This window comes from Clarias gariepinus, chromosome 7 (genome assembly GCF_024256425.1).
Source record: "Clarias gariepinus isolate MV-2021 ecotype Netherlands chromosome 7, CGAR_prim_01v2, whole genome shotgun sequence".
In the NCBI taxonomy this organism is placed as follows: Eukaryota; Metazoa; Chordata; class Actinopteri; order Siluriformes; family Clariidae; genus Clarias; species Clarias gariepinus.
In genome coordinates, this window is record NC_071106.1 from 28998526 (window position 1) to 29010803 (window position 12278).

The following is a 12278-nucleotide window of genomic DNA, read 5'->3' on the forward strand; positions in this document are numbered from 1 at the left end:
CCAGGAGATTAAAATTACACAAATTTAAATCACTGAAAGTCTCCAGAAGAGCCTCAGATTCAAGAGGTTTTTAAAGTGGGGAGAAGTGCATTTCAGTTCCTTTGAATGTATAGGTGAGAACAGCCGATTCACACCTGGGGAGGTTGAATAATTTGTATTTGAATGTTGTCTGGCATTGTAAAGCACTATAGTGACACTAAAAGAACAACCCAGGATTAATAGGAATTCTTATACTGCATAAACATTATTTAGCACAAAAAAATTCCTCGCGCTCGGGAAAACTATGCGTGCGGTTGAGCCCTGGTTAGACTATAGGAAATTAAATCGGAGGGTTTTTATTTAGACTATTAAAAAAATAACCTGCGTCTATTTTTAGGCGTGCCAGCTGCCACTTTTTAGTTAAAAATTTTTTAATACAAAGCTTATAATGCCCACATGACATGACGGAATAAGGCACGGCTGGTGATGATTGGGGTTTGTTGGGTTACAGTGGATTTTACTACGCGGTGTGAGTGCAATGGCCATCCGTCTGCTCGCGCTGACTCTGCTCTCCGCGGATGGCCGTACCGCCCCCCTCCCACCTCTCGCTCCTTTGAAGTCCCCGGGGCGCGTTCCATTTGCCCTGCTTGCATGCCGCACTTCCGCGTTGTTGCACGCGCGCTGCATACACAGAGCGTAGTAAAATCCACTGTAGCCCAACAAACCCCGAGTATTTTATAGCGCGGGGTGCAAGCCCGGGCAACGATAGCAACGATAGCTCACCAGTCATGTGTAATTCTGCGGTCCCGCTGCTTCGCATGTCTGAAGGGGAGGCCGCCTAACTAGTGAGCGAGGAGCGATATTGATTTGGGTGCACGCCGTGACAGGCTGAAAAAACTGTGTCAGATTAATGTGCAAAAACTATATAATAAAACTATATAAGACTACATGCCTTTATAAGACTCAACTATATCATTAGTCTACTTCTGCCGGTGCGCTCTGGAAAACTCCATGCATGCGGGTGAGCGCTGATTAAAACTATGGAGTAAATTAAAGAGGAGAATCACGATGCCGAGTCGAAGTCCTGAGCCCAAACCTCATTTAAATTAAATTAACAAATATTATAAGTAAAAAAAACAATAGCCCATGTTTAGAAACCGTTTATAAATTCTTTCCGACATGAGTTGGTCCGGTGTTATGCGCAGAGCGCCGGGAGATTTCCTGAAGCTCAGAAATCACTGGGCATGTTTTCTAAATAGCCGCTATCTTTAATAACTGATGGAGGTTTTGAGCTGTATACACACGCATTCCTGCCTAAACAACTCTTAAAACTACACCTGTAACACAATAAACAGTAATATTTCAAACATTCTGCAGGCTGATATTTGAAGAAAGGAAAAAATAATGAATAAACCAGTTGTTGGGTCAAAATAACCCAACCAGGTGTTCATTTGTAAACTACATCTCATATGAGCCAACATGAGCAACCCAACAATGTGTTTAAAGTACCTGAAATAATCCAGAACTTAAATAACAATAAACAGATACAGAGATACGCTGTATAACGGTCACTGTTGTATTTATGGCAACGAGCGAAAATGTCACTTTGCGCCACCTGGCGGCCATTTTACGAATAACTTTGAAATGCAGCTGATTTATTTTGGCCGCTGCCGTTTTTACGCGGCGGTGAGCGCGACGGTAATAACCATTCCAATTGATCAACTACTGTATGAAGTTTGTTCCATTATCACTTCTCGTGACTGACACCTGGCCTCTTCTGCACATAAAGCGTCGAATAGCATTTAAGCAGGAGTCTGTATCTAATGACTGCACAACTTCAATGTGCATGGCTCTTGTTGTCAGACAAGTAAACAGTACGCCACATCTTTTAACATTACTTCTACCCCGTTTGACCTCAAAGGGTCCAAAATAGTCTACCCCTACGTTAGTGAACGGTGGGTGATCAGGTGTTATTCTATCACGTGGCAGTTCTGACATTTTTTGTTCACAAGGCTGTGTGCTCAGTCCCCTGCTGTTTACACTGCTGACTCACGACTGTGTAGCAACACACAGTTCGAACCACATCATTAAGTTCGCTGATGACACGACCGTGGTGGGTCTCATTAGCAAGAACGACGTGTCAGCGTACAGAGAGGAAGTGCAGAGGCTAACGGACTGGTGTAAATACAACAACCTGTCTCTAAATGTTGACAAGACAAAGGAGATGGTTGTTGACTTTAGGAGGACACGAGGCGACCATTCTCCGCTGAGCATCAACGGCTCCTCTGTGGGAATCGTCAAAAGCACCAAATTTCTGGGTGTCCACCTAGAGAAGGACCTCAGCTGGTCCCTTAACACCAGCTCCCTACACAAGAAAGCCCAACAGCGTCTCTTCTTTCTGAGAAAGGCCCAGCTTCCACCACCGATCCTGACCACCTTCTATAGAGGAACTATTGAGAGCATTCTGAGCGGCTGCATCACTGTCTGGTTTGGGAATTGTGCCATATCGGACCGCAAAACCCTACAGCGGATAGTGAGGACAGCGGAGAAGATCATCGGGGTCTCTCTCCCTTCTATTGAAGACATCTACACCACACGCTGCATCCACAAAGCCACCAGCATTGTGGCTGATCGGACACACCCCTCTTACACACACTTCACACTCCTGCCATCTGGAAAAAGGTACCGAAGCATTCGGGCACACACATCCAGACTGTGCAACAGTTTTTTTCCACAAGCCATCCGTCTCCTCAACAAAAAGGGACTGGACTGTTATAAACACACACACACACACAAACACAAACATTATCACACAGCTTAACCCAACTACCTCAAAATTTTGGGACTGGACTGACTAATCAACACAAGTGCAGACACACTGACCTACACCACCAAATTATCGTACACTCCAACCTGTAAATGCTTCACTGTTTATCTTTTGCACAATGATCATTACTGGACTAATTTTTGCACTAATTCCTCAATTCTTGCTGCTGTTTTAAGGAATGTTTATGTTTACCCACTACCTCAACACCATATTTTATGTTCTGTTATGTCGTGGTTGCACACTGTCACTTTGTTGTTGCTCTTGTTTGCACATTTGCACGTGTACTTTATGTTGTCTGTAAAAATGTTATACTTAGCTAGTTGGTTTTGTTAATTTATGTTGTAATTTATGTTAGGTCTCTCTGTCCTGTCTCTGCTAGCCAGCTAACTAGGCCTCCTGGTTAGCTAGTTTAGTGTCTATGTTAATTTATGCTGTAAATTTTTGTTGCATGTAGCACCATGGTCCTGGAGGAACGTTGTTTCGTTTCACTGTGTACTAACTGTATATGGTTGTAATCACAATAAAGCGAACTTGAACTTTTTAACTTATACCAGTCAGAGTGATAGTTAATCAGTTTACTCACGGCATCTGTGCTCTCTGTAGTCTTTACGAGATTCACTGAGGCTGAGTGTTTAATCTCATAGTCATCCTCTTTCGTCGACAGATAGTGAATGTTCTCAGGCCATTTACTCTCTGTTTTTTTAAGAAAGGAGGGACCATGGATCCAATTGTTGTTTTTCATGAATTTTTCACAGGAAACTCCTCTGGAAGCAGCGTCAGCTGGGTTTTTTGAAGTGTTGACATACCTCCACTGCTGTGGCTTGGTTGACTCTCGTATGATGGAGATTCTGTTAGCGACAGGTTTTAAAGTGAAGTTTTTCATTGACAATGTATCTCAAGAGAGTTGTGCTGTCGGTCCAAAACACAGAGTCCAGCAGTTCTATTTCCAGTTGACCTTTCAACATTTTGTCGTTTTTTACAGCAACCACTACCGCTGTCAATTCCATTCGGGGAATAGTAGTTTGTTTCAGGGGCGCTACGCGAGAATTCCCCATCATGAATGCACAGTGTGTGAGTCCATCAGCATTTACTAACCTAATATATGAGACAACTCCATATCCCATTTCACTTGCATCTGAGAAGTGGTGAAGTTGTGCTGTAGTTGTAACTCCAAAGTCAACTGGTTTTACGCATCTTGCTACACTAAACTCAGACAATTGATGCAACTCTTGTAGCCAGGCCCTCCATCTTTTTATAAATTGTTCGGGAATGTCATCGTCCCAAGCGAGTCTCTCTTTACACAACTGCTGCATTAAGATCTTAGCTGGCAGTATGAATGGTGCAAGGAAGCCTAAGGGGTCATAAATTGAACTAGTGACTGACAAGATTCCTCTTCTAGTCACAGGCCGCTCTTTTAAACTAATCTTAAACTTGAGCGTGTCTGAATTAATACACCACAGCACCCCTAGAGCTCTCTCAACAGGGAGTGCGTCTTTACTCAAATCTAAGTCCCTCATGTCTTTAATTCTCTCACTCTCAGGGATGGAAGCTAGCAATGTACGACTATTACTTGCCCACTTGGTGAGGTGAAACCCTCCACTTGCGCACAGTTTGGTGAGATTACTATATAGCGCAACTGCTTGACTATGACTAGAGACAGACTTCAAGCAGTCGTCTACATAAAAGTTTTTAAGTACTGTGTTGATTGCCTCGGCAGATGCATTGCTGGGGCTTTCTTCTGCTGTTTTCCTACGGGCGAAGTTAGCTACACTTGGAGATGATTTTGCACCAAACAAATGAACGACCATTTTATACTTGACCAAGTCCTGACTTACGTCTCCATTCGGCCACCATAGGAAACGCAACAAGTCTGTGTCCTTTTCCGGAACTCTAACCTGATAGTACATGGCTTCCACATCTGCCATCATGGCAACTTTCTCTTGTCTTAAGCGTGTGAGCACCCCAATGAGTGAGTTTGTCAGGTCGGGTCCCTGCAGAAGCTCGCTATTTAATGATATTCCCTGATAGCTGGCAGCACAGTCAAAGCCTACCCTTAGCTTTTTCTTTTGAGGATGGTATACACCATGGTGAGGTATATACCACACTTGCCCATCTTGTCGACTTGGGTGAGGTGTGGGGACCTTGACTGCATGACCCTTTTCAAACATGTCGTTTATGAGGTTCAAATACTCTTCGTGAAAGGAGCGGTTATGCTTAAACTTTCGTTTGAGGTTCAGTGCGCGCTGCATGGCTGCGTTTCGGTTGTTGGACATTTTTATAGCTGCTTCTGTAAATGGTAGGCCAATGTAGAAGTGATTGTCAGTGAACTGCAGGGAGTTAGTTACATGGTCTAAAAACTGATAGTCCTCTTGTGATAACTCAGGTTTGTCATCACAGTTCCGTTCAGAAAAGTCATGGTTGTACTGTTGTATCAGCATTTGTTCTACACTTTCGATGGAAACTCTGTTGACTGCAACGCTCACTTGCTCATTGTCACACGTGCCTTCCTCGACCGACTCTCAAAGAGGTCCATTTATGGTCCATCCAAGAGCGGTCTTTACTGCATATGGCCCATTGTGCCTGCTGTTAATTACTCGCTATGGTTCTAGGAGCCTATGCTCTTTGTTACCTATGAGAATTTCAAACTTTAGCATTAATCTAAAGCAATTTTACTTCGCTGAGGTATGGCCACTTATCTATGTTGTGCTGTTGTGGAATGTTTTCCACTGAGACTGGGATACTCTTTTGTGTGAACACTTTGGGGAGTTCAACAAAAGTGTTTTCCTCCAGACTACTAACCTCTAGGTCAGTAAGCACGTAACTTTCTACTTGTTTCCTCGCGCTCATGGTGCCTAACATGATGTCAATTTTTTTACCTTGTACGTTTAATCGCCTTGCTAATGACTCTGTACAAAAGGTAGCAGAGCTGCCTGGGTCCATAAAGGCGTATACCTCTACTATCTTGTTACCTTTCTTGGACTTTATTTTAACAGGTACTATGGAGAGAATACAGTCATTTCGTGACTTACTGTAATGGGCAGTGTTTTAACTGGTTCAGTTTCGTCAGCCTTTACGATTGCTTGAGCTGTGTCTTGTGCTGCAATGTGTAGCATGCAAGGATGTTTATTTGAGCACAACTGACATGTAATTCTCTTTGTGCAGTCTTTGCTTAAGTGTCCTTTTACTAAACAGCCAAAGCAGAATCCATTCTTTTTTAGAAAGTCCAACTTGTCCTTATATGTCTTATCGTTAAACTGGTGGCATTCATCTAGGGTATGATCTTTCGCACAGGATGCACTAGGTTTAGTGAAGGCACTAATAACTAATGCACCACTACTCTTTACTGTAATTGATTCTTAATGATTTTTTACCAACCTGTTTTACGCCGTTTGCAAAGCTGCTACCTCTTTTTCCTTCCATTTTGAGCCCTGGAGAAGGTTTGTTGCAGTGTTTTTTATCACTAGTTGAAACGTTCAGGTTGCCGAAAAGTGGGTTGGACATTACAGTTGCTTCTTGCTCTACAAATTCCATCAGTTGCACAAACTAGGCTCTTTTCTGGGTGTACCTTTCATGCATGTATGCATGGTTCCTCCATCTTTCACTCAATTTGTAGGGCAGTTTTGAGACTATAGTCCTCAAATTGGTAGCATTGTCAAGCTCATCCATGTAATCGATGCTTGACATGGTATTGTAACATTTTACTAGAAACAGGGAGAAAGTTGTTAGCGACTTTCCGTCCTCTGACTTTATTTCCGGCCAGCTGAGTGCCTTTTGCATCAGCGTTGTAGCGATTATTTGTCTATTTCCAAACTTGTCATGTAACAGTCTCATAGCTTCTGCGTAACCGCGATGTTCTGGCATGAGCTGGCAGCTTGTCACAAGGTCCCTAGGCTGTCCTTTAGTATACTGCTCAAGAAAGAGCAGCCTATCCAGATTGCTATCGGTTTTGGTCTCGATGACATGTTTAAAGGCTCTTACAAAGGACGTGAACTCAAGAGGGTCACCATCGAATGAAGGAACGTCACACGGAGGTAAGGAAAGTTGCCTCTGACTCTTTACAAACATTTACTCTTTACAAACAACTCCGTGTTTTTTACGGTTCTGGTAAGAATTTAGTTCAGCATCGGCTATTGCAAGCGCCGTTTCCATTTCCAGCCTTTCCTTTTGTGCCTTTAATTGTGCTTGCTTAGCCTTTAGTTGTGCTTTCAATTGCTCTCCCTCAACCTTTAATTATGCTTTCATTTGCTCTTCCTCAGCCGTTAATTGTGCTTCCTCCAGCTTCAGCGCCTGCCGATCTCTCAAAGTTGCTGCTTTAGCCAGCAAAGCTGCTCTGTTGGCTTCTGCCCTTTTTAGTCTAGCTTCGGATGCTGCTGATGTTAAGGACCTCTTGGATGCCGCTGACGTTCCGCTTCCGTGCCTTTGGGGGGCGGGCGTCTTGCGCTCCAGCATTGACACACTGTCGTTTAGCGAAACTCCATCATCAACTGTTTGGGGCAACTTAAAGCGATTACTAGTTTCCGCGATCCACGACTTTACACTTACCATGAATTCTAAGCAGCGCGTCAATCTAGGGTGAAACCAATGGTGCTAAATGGTTTCGCGCTCTTCATCCTTTGCGCACAATTGCACTTTTACATTGCTTTCAATAAAGTAATTTAGCAGCGCTTTGTATTGGCGGCGCTTGGCTTTAACGTCATGCAAATTACAAGCATTGTCCATAAGCGCCTCTAGTTCCTTGTATAATACAGTCAACTGACTCCACTTGCCCTCTCTGACGTTCTTCAGTTCGTAAAGCTTGTCTGATCAGGTTCGGCGACAGCAGCGTTGTCCTCGCCGTCTGACATGGTGAGATTTAGAGCAGGCAAGTCCTCTTGTCGCTTTCGGTTTCTCGTTGGCAGTCGATGCACGTTTTTGAAATCACACGCGTGCTCTTCACTTCACGTTCACACTCTTAAATCATTATCGTCAATTGCAGTGGAGCAAGCTTTTGACTTTACATGTACATGCATGTTATTCACAAGTTCTGACGCGTGTCTTTTGTTACACAGTTTCACTGACGACCGGCATTGCAACACTTTCTGGGGTTTACCTACTTTTACAGAAGATTCATTAAGAACTATAGTATCATAGCAAACCCATTGACTTCTCTACTACGTGAAAAGCCCAAGCCGTTAAAGCAGAACACTGAGGCTGCCTTTCTCTTTCAAAATCTCAAGCAAGCCTTCGTCTTAGAACCTATCCTCGGCCATCCCAACCCAGACGTTGTTTATCAACCTTATTCAATAGGAACTTCCTCCATCCGTAGCAGATCCTGCCCAGCTACCCCACCAGGCTGTCCACCACATTGTCGCTTCATTCAGAATAGGGATTTCAATACACTCATACATTCCATCCACTACTAATTGGGAACAGGCCACCCAGGGATCTATCAAACTCTCTCACTGTTGCAAGATTGCTTCTGGTGGCCTAACATGGCAAGAGATGTGAGAAGGTACGTGAACAGATGTCAGGAATGTGCCATTTCAAAGACCCCTCGGCACTTCCCTGCCGGGGAGATAACTCCTCTTTCCCTTCCTCAACGTCCCTGGTCATACTTGGGGGTAGATTTTATCACGGATTCACCTCTTTCTAAGGGACACACCTGTATCCTAGTGATTGTGGATAGATTCTCAAAGGGATGTTGTCTAATCCATCTTCGAAGTCTTCGAATTACCCTCACAGTACCGTATTGATCCTACTTTTCATGTTTCACTGTTAAAAACTTGTATTAGGCATTAGTTCTTCTCTGAACTTACAGAGTATTGAAGCCCCCCCACTCCTTAACTGATAAACAATTTAGAATTTTTATCCAGCTCGTTAACTAAACGCTCGCGCTACTGTGCAAAGTCACGGCCAAAGTGGGGAAAATATAAACCTGGTTATGAGCATTTACAGTGGTGTGAAAAACTATTTGCCCCCTTCCTGATTTCTTATTCTTTTGCATGTTTGTCACACTTAAATGTTTCTGATAATCAAACACATTTAACTATTAGTCAAAGATAACACAAGTAAACACAAAACGCAGTTTTTAAATGATGGTTTTTATTATTTAGGGAGAAAAAAAATCCAAACCTACATGGCCCTGTGTGAAAAAGTAATTGCCCCCTGAACCTAATAACTGGTTGGGCCACCCTTAGCAGCAATAACTGCAATTAAGCATTTGCGATAACTTGCAACGAGTCTTTTACAGCGCTCTGGAGGAATTTTGGCCCACTCATCTTTGCAAAATTGTTGTAATTCAGCTTTATTTGAGGGTTTTCTACCATAAACCGCCTTTTTAAGGTCATGCCACAACATCTCAATAGGACTCAGGTCAGGACTTTGACTAGGCCACTCCAAAGTCTCCATTTTGTTTTTCTTCAGCCATTCAGAGGTGGATTTGCTGGTGTGTTTTGGGTCATTGTCCTGCTGCAGCACCCAAGATCGCTTCAGCTTGAGTTGACGAACAGATGGCTGGACATTCTCCTTCAGGATTTTTTGGTGGACAGTAGAATTCATGGTTCCACCTATCACAGCAAGCCTTCCAGGTCCTGAAGCAGCAAAACAACCCTAATCACACTACCACCACCATATTTTACTGTTGGTATGATGTTCCTTTTTCTGAAATGCTGTGTTACTTTTACGCCAGATGTAACGGGATACGCACCTTTCAAAAAGTTCAACTTTTGTCTCGTCGGTCCACAAGGTATTTTCCTAAAAGTCTTGGCAATCATTGAGATGTTTTTTTTAGCAAAATTGAGACGAGCCTTAATGTTCTTTTTGCTTAAAAGTGGTTTGCGCCTTGGAAATCTGCCATGCAGGCCGTGAAGTCATTTTATAGGTCGATGCCTTACCAATGAACATTTAATTGGTTGGAGCCAGCCAATAAAGTGGGACGTTTTGTGCGCGATGACGTCACAGACTACACAGAGGTGGTCGTCTATGCCAACCAATTAAACGACATTGCTGCGCTTTTACTGGTATATAAAATCCAGTAAAACTAATGATATTTCATTAAAATATTTTCCAAGCCTTTAAAAACAAATTAGCTGATACATATGCATACATATGTTTGCATTGTGGCTGGCGTTGTTCATTGGTGAGGCATCAACCAATAAAATGACATCATTCCCACCTCAGCCCCGCCCCCGCGTTTACAAGTGCACAAGTGAGTTTTGCTACCGAAATTTCGCAAAATGAGTAGCAAAAGTCAGAGCGCCGGGATTTGAGGTTGTACTGCCAGATCTGAGAGGTTGTGAGTGCCGACTTGTGGTTGTACAGCGAAACTGAAGTAAAGCGCAAAGATAAATGCGTAGTACACAATTGTGCCTGTCATTTTGTTTATGTGAATGACACTTTACACATTTGTCACTATTAATCTGCAACTTCGAATTCAAAACACAGGTGTGCAAATCGATAGATGCAGCTTTTCACATCAGAGCTGTGAGTATAAATTTCAACTTACAAATACAAATATTAATAGTAATTAATTTTACAAGTTCTCACATTCGAATTTGCAAGCTCTCGGGTTTTTCTACTGTTTTACCTTCATAAGTCTCTTTCTTATGGTGGATTCGTAAACACTGAGCACAAGTGAGACCTGCAGTTCTTTAAAAAAAGACCCCTTTCCTGGGGTCTTTTGTGGCCTCTCGGATGAGTTGTCTCTGCGCTCTTGGGGTAATTTTGGTCGGCCGGCCACTCCTGGGAAGGTTCACCACTGTTCCATGTTTTTGCCATTTGTGGATAATGGCTCTCACAGTGGTTCGCTGGAGTCCCAAAGCTTTAGAAATGGTTTTATAACCTTTACCAAACTGATAGATCTCAAATACTTTTGTTCTCATTTGTTCCTGAATTTCTTTGGATCTTGGCATGATGTCTAGCTTTTGAGGTGCTTTTGGTCTACCTCTCTGTGTCAGGTAGCTCCTATTTAAGTGATTTCTTGATTGAAACAGGTGTGGCAGTAATCAGGCCTGGGGGTGACTACAGAAATTGAACTCAGGTGTGATAAACCATAGTTAAGTTATTTTTTAACAAGGGGGGCAATCACTTTTTTTTTTTCAGGGCCATGTAGATTTGGAGTTTTCTCCCTTAATAACGTAAACCTTCATTTAAAAACTGCATTTTGTGTTCAATTATGTTATCTTTGACTAATAGTTAACGGTTTTTGATGAGCAGAAACATTTAAGTGTGACAAACATGCAAAAGAATAAGAAATCAGGAAGGGGGCAAATAGTTTTTTACACCACTGTAGCTCGCTAGCTCCTGTACATATAGCCTCAGCGCAGTTTGGTACAATAATAATAAGAGGGTGGCGTGCGTTGTTAAAATCATGTGATTGCAACTCGACGCAGCTAAATTGCTGGCTTGTGTTAGCGTCTTCTTGAGAACAAAGCGCCATCTAGTGGTGGCACCAGGTAAATTAATAAATAGGGCTTAAATGGGCGTGTTTACTGTGAAATCTTCATACACCTTTCTGGCAGGAGAGGGAGGGGGTATCACGCCATCCATAGGGCAGCCGGCCTCAATTTACACGGCTGCGGCTATTTGATGTGGCTTCCTCTGTATAATCAACATCTGTGCACGCCTGTACTGTTTACTATAACACTGTGACAACGTGTGTGTGTAAAACACATTTTATTTTGTGTTCTTAAGCGCGTGTGTATTTACTGTTTCTTATAACACACCTCGCGCGTGTAACCCCTTAGCCTCTCTGTTTCAGCCTGTGTGAGCTTATATGTGTGCGCACGTAATGTGACACTGTGCCGGTCTCTCTCTCTCTCTCTCTCACACACACACACACACAAACACTCTCTCTCTCGCTTTAAGTGTGTGTGGGTGTGGGTGAAGCACCTCCTGTCTGCTTTACACACAAACAAACACACACACTCTCTGCTTTTCACAGAAACACTGCTCTGTCACGATTCTTTTCAAAGGTAAAGTGCCGGTTCATTTGTTTGTTTGTTTTACTTTACAGCAGTTATTCCATTAATATGCACTCACACGAGTGTCATTAGCGATGTGCCTTGCTAATTTCTTCTGACAAAACAGTCTTTCTCCGTTGTGTGTTTATGTGAAATTCAACATAAAAAAAAGGTTTACTGTGTAAGAAAGTTTCATTATAAGGTTAAAAATTCATTCTCCCCCTCACGCCTCTCTTATGTGTGTGGTGCGCATAATTTGACACCATGCCAGTTCACACACTCTCTCTCAGGACGGAAGGGCTTCACACACACACACACACACACACACACACACAGCACCTGCGCGCACAAATGGAAACACTTATCTGTCTGGATTTATTTATACTTTTTAAAAAAAGGTAAAGTGGAGGTTAATTTGTTTTATTTTATATTATATACTTAATATTTTGTGTTAATTATTTTTATGTATTTATTTTTTTGGGCTGTATAACGAATAATTTCAGTTTCCATTATTTCTTATGGGAAAATTAAAT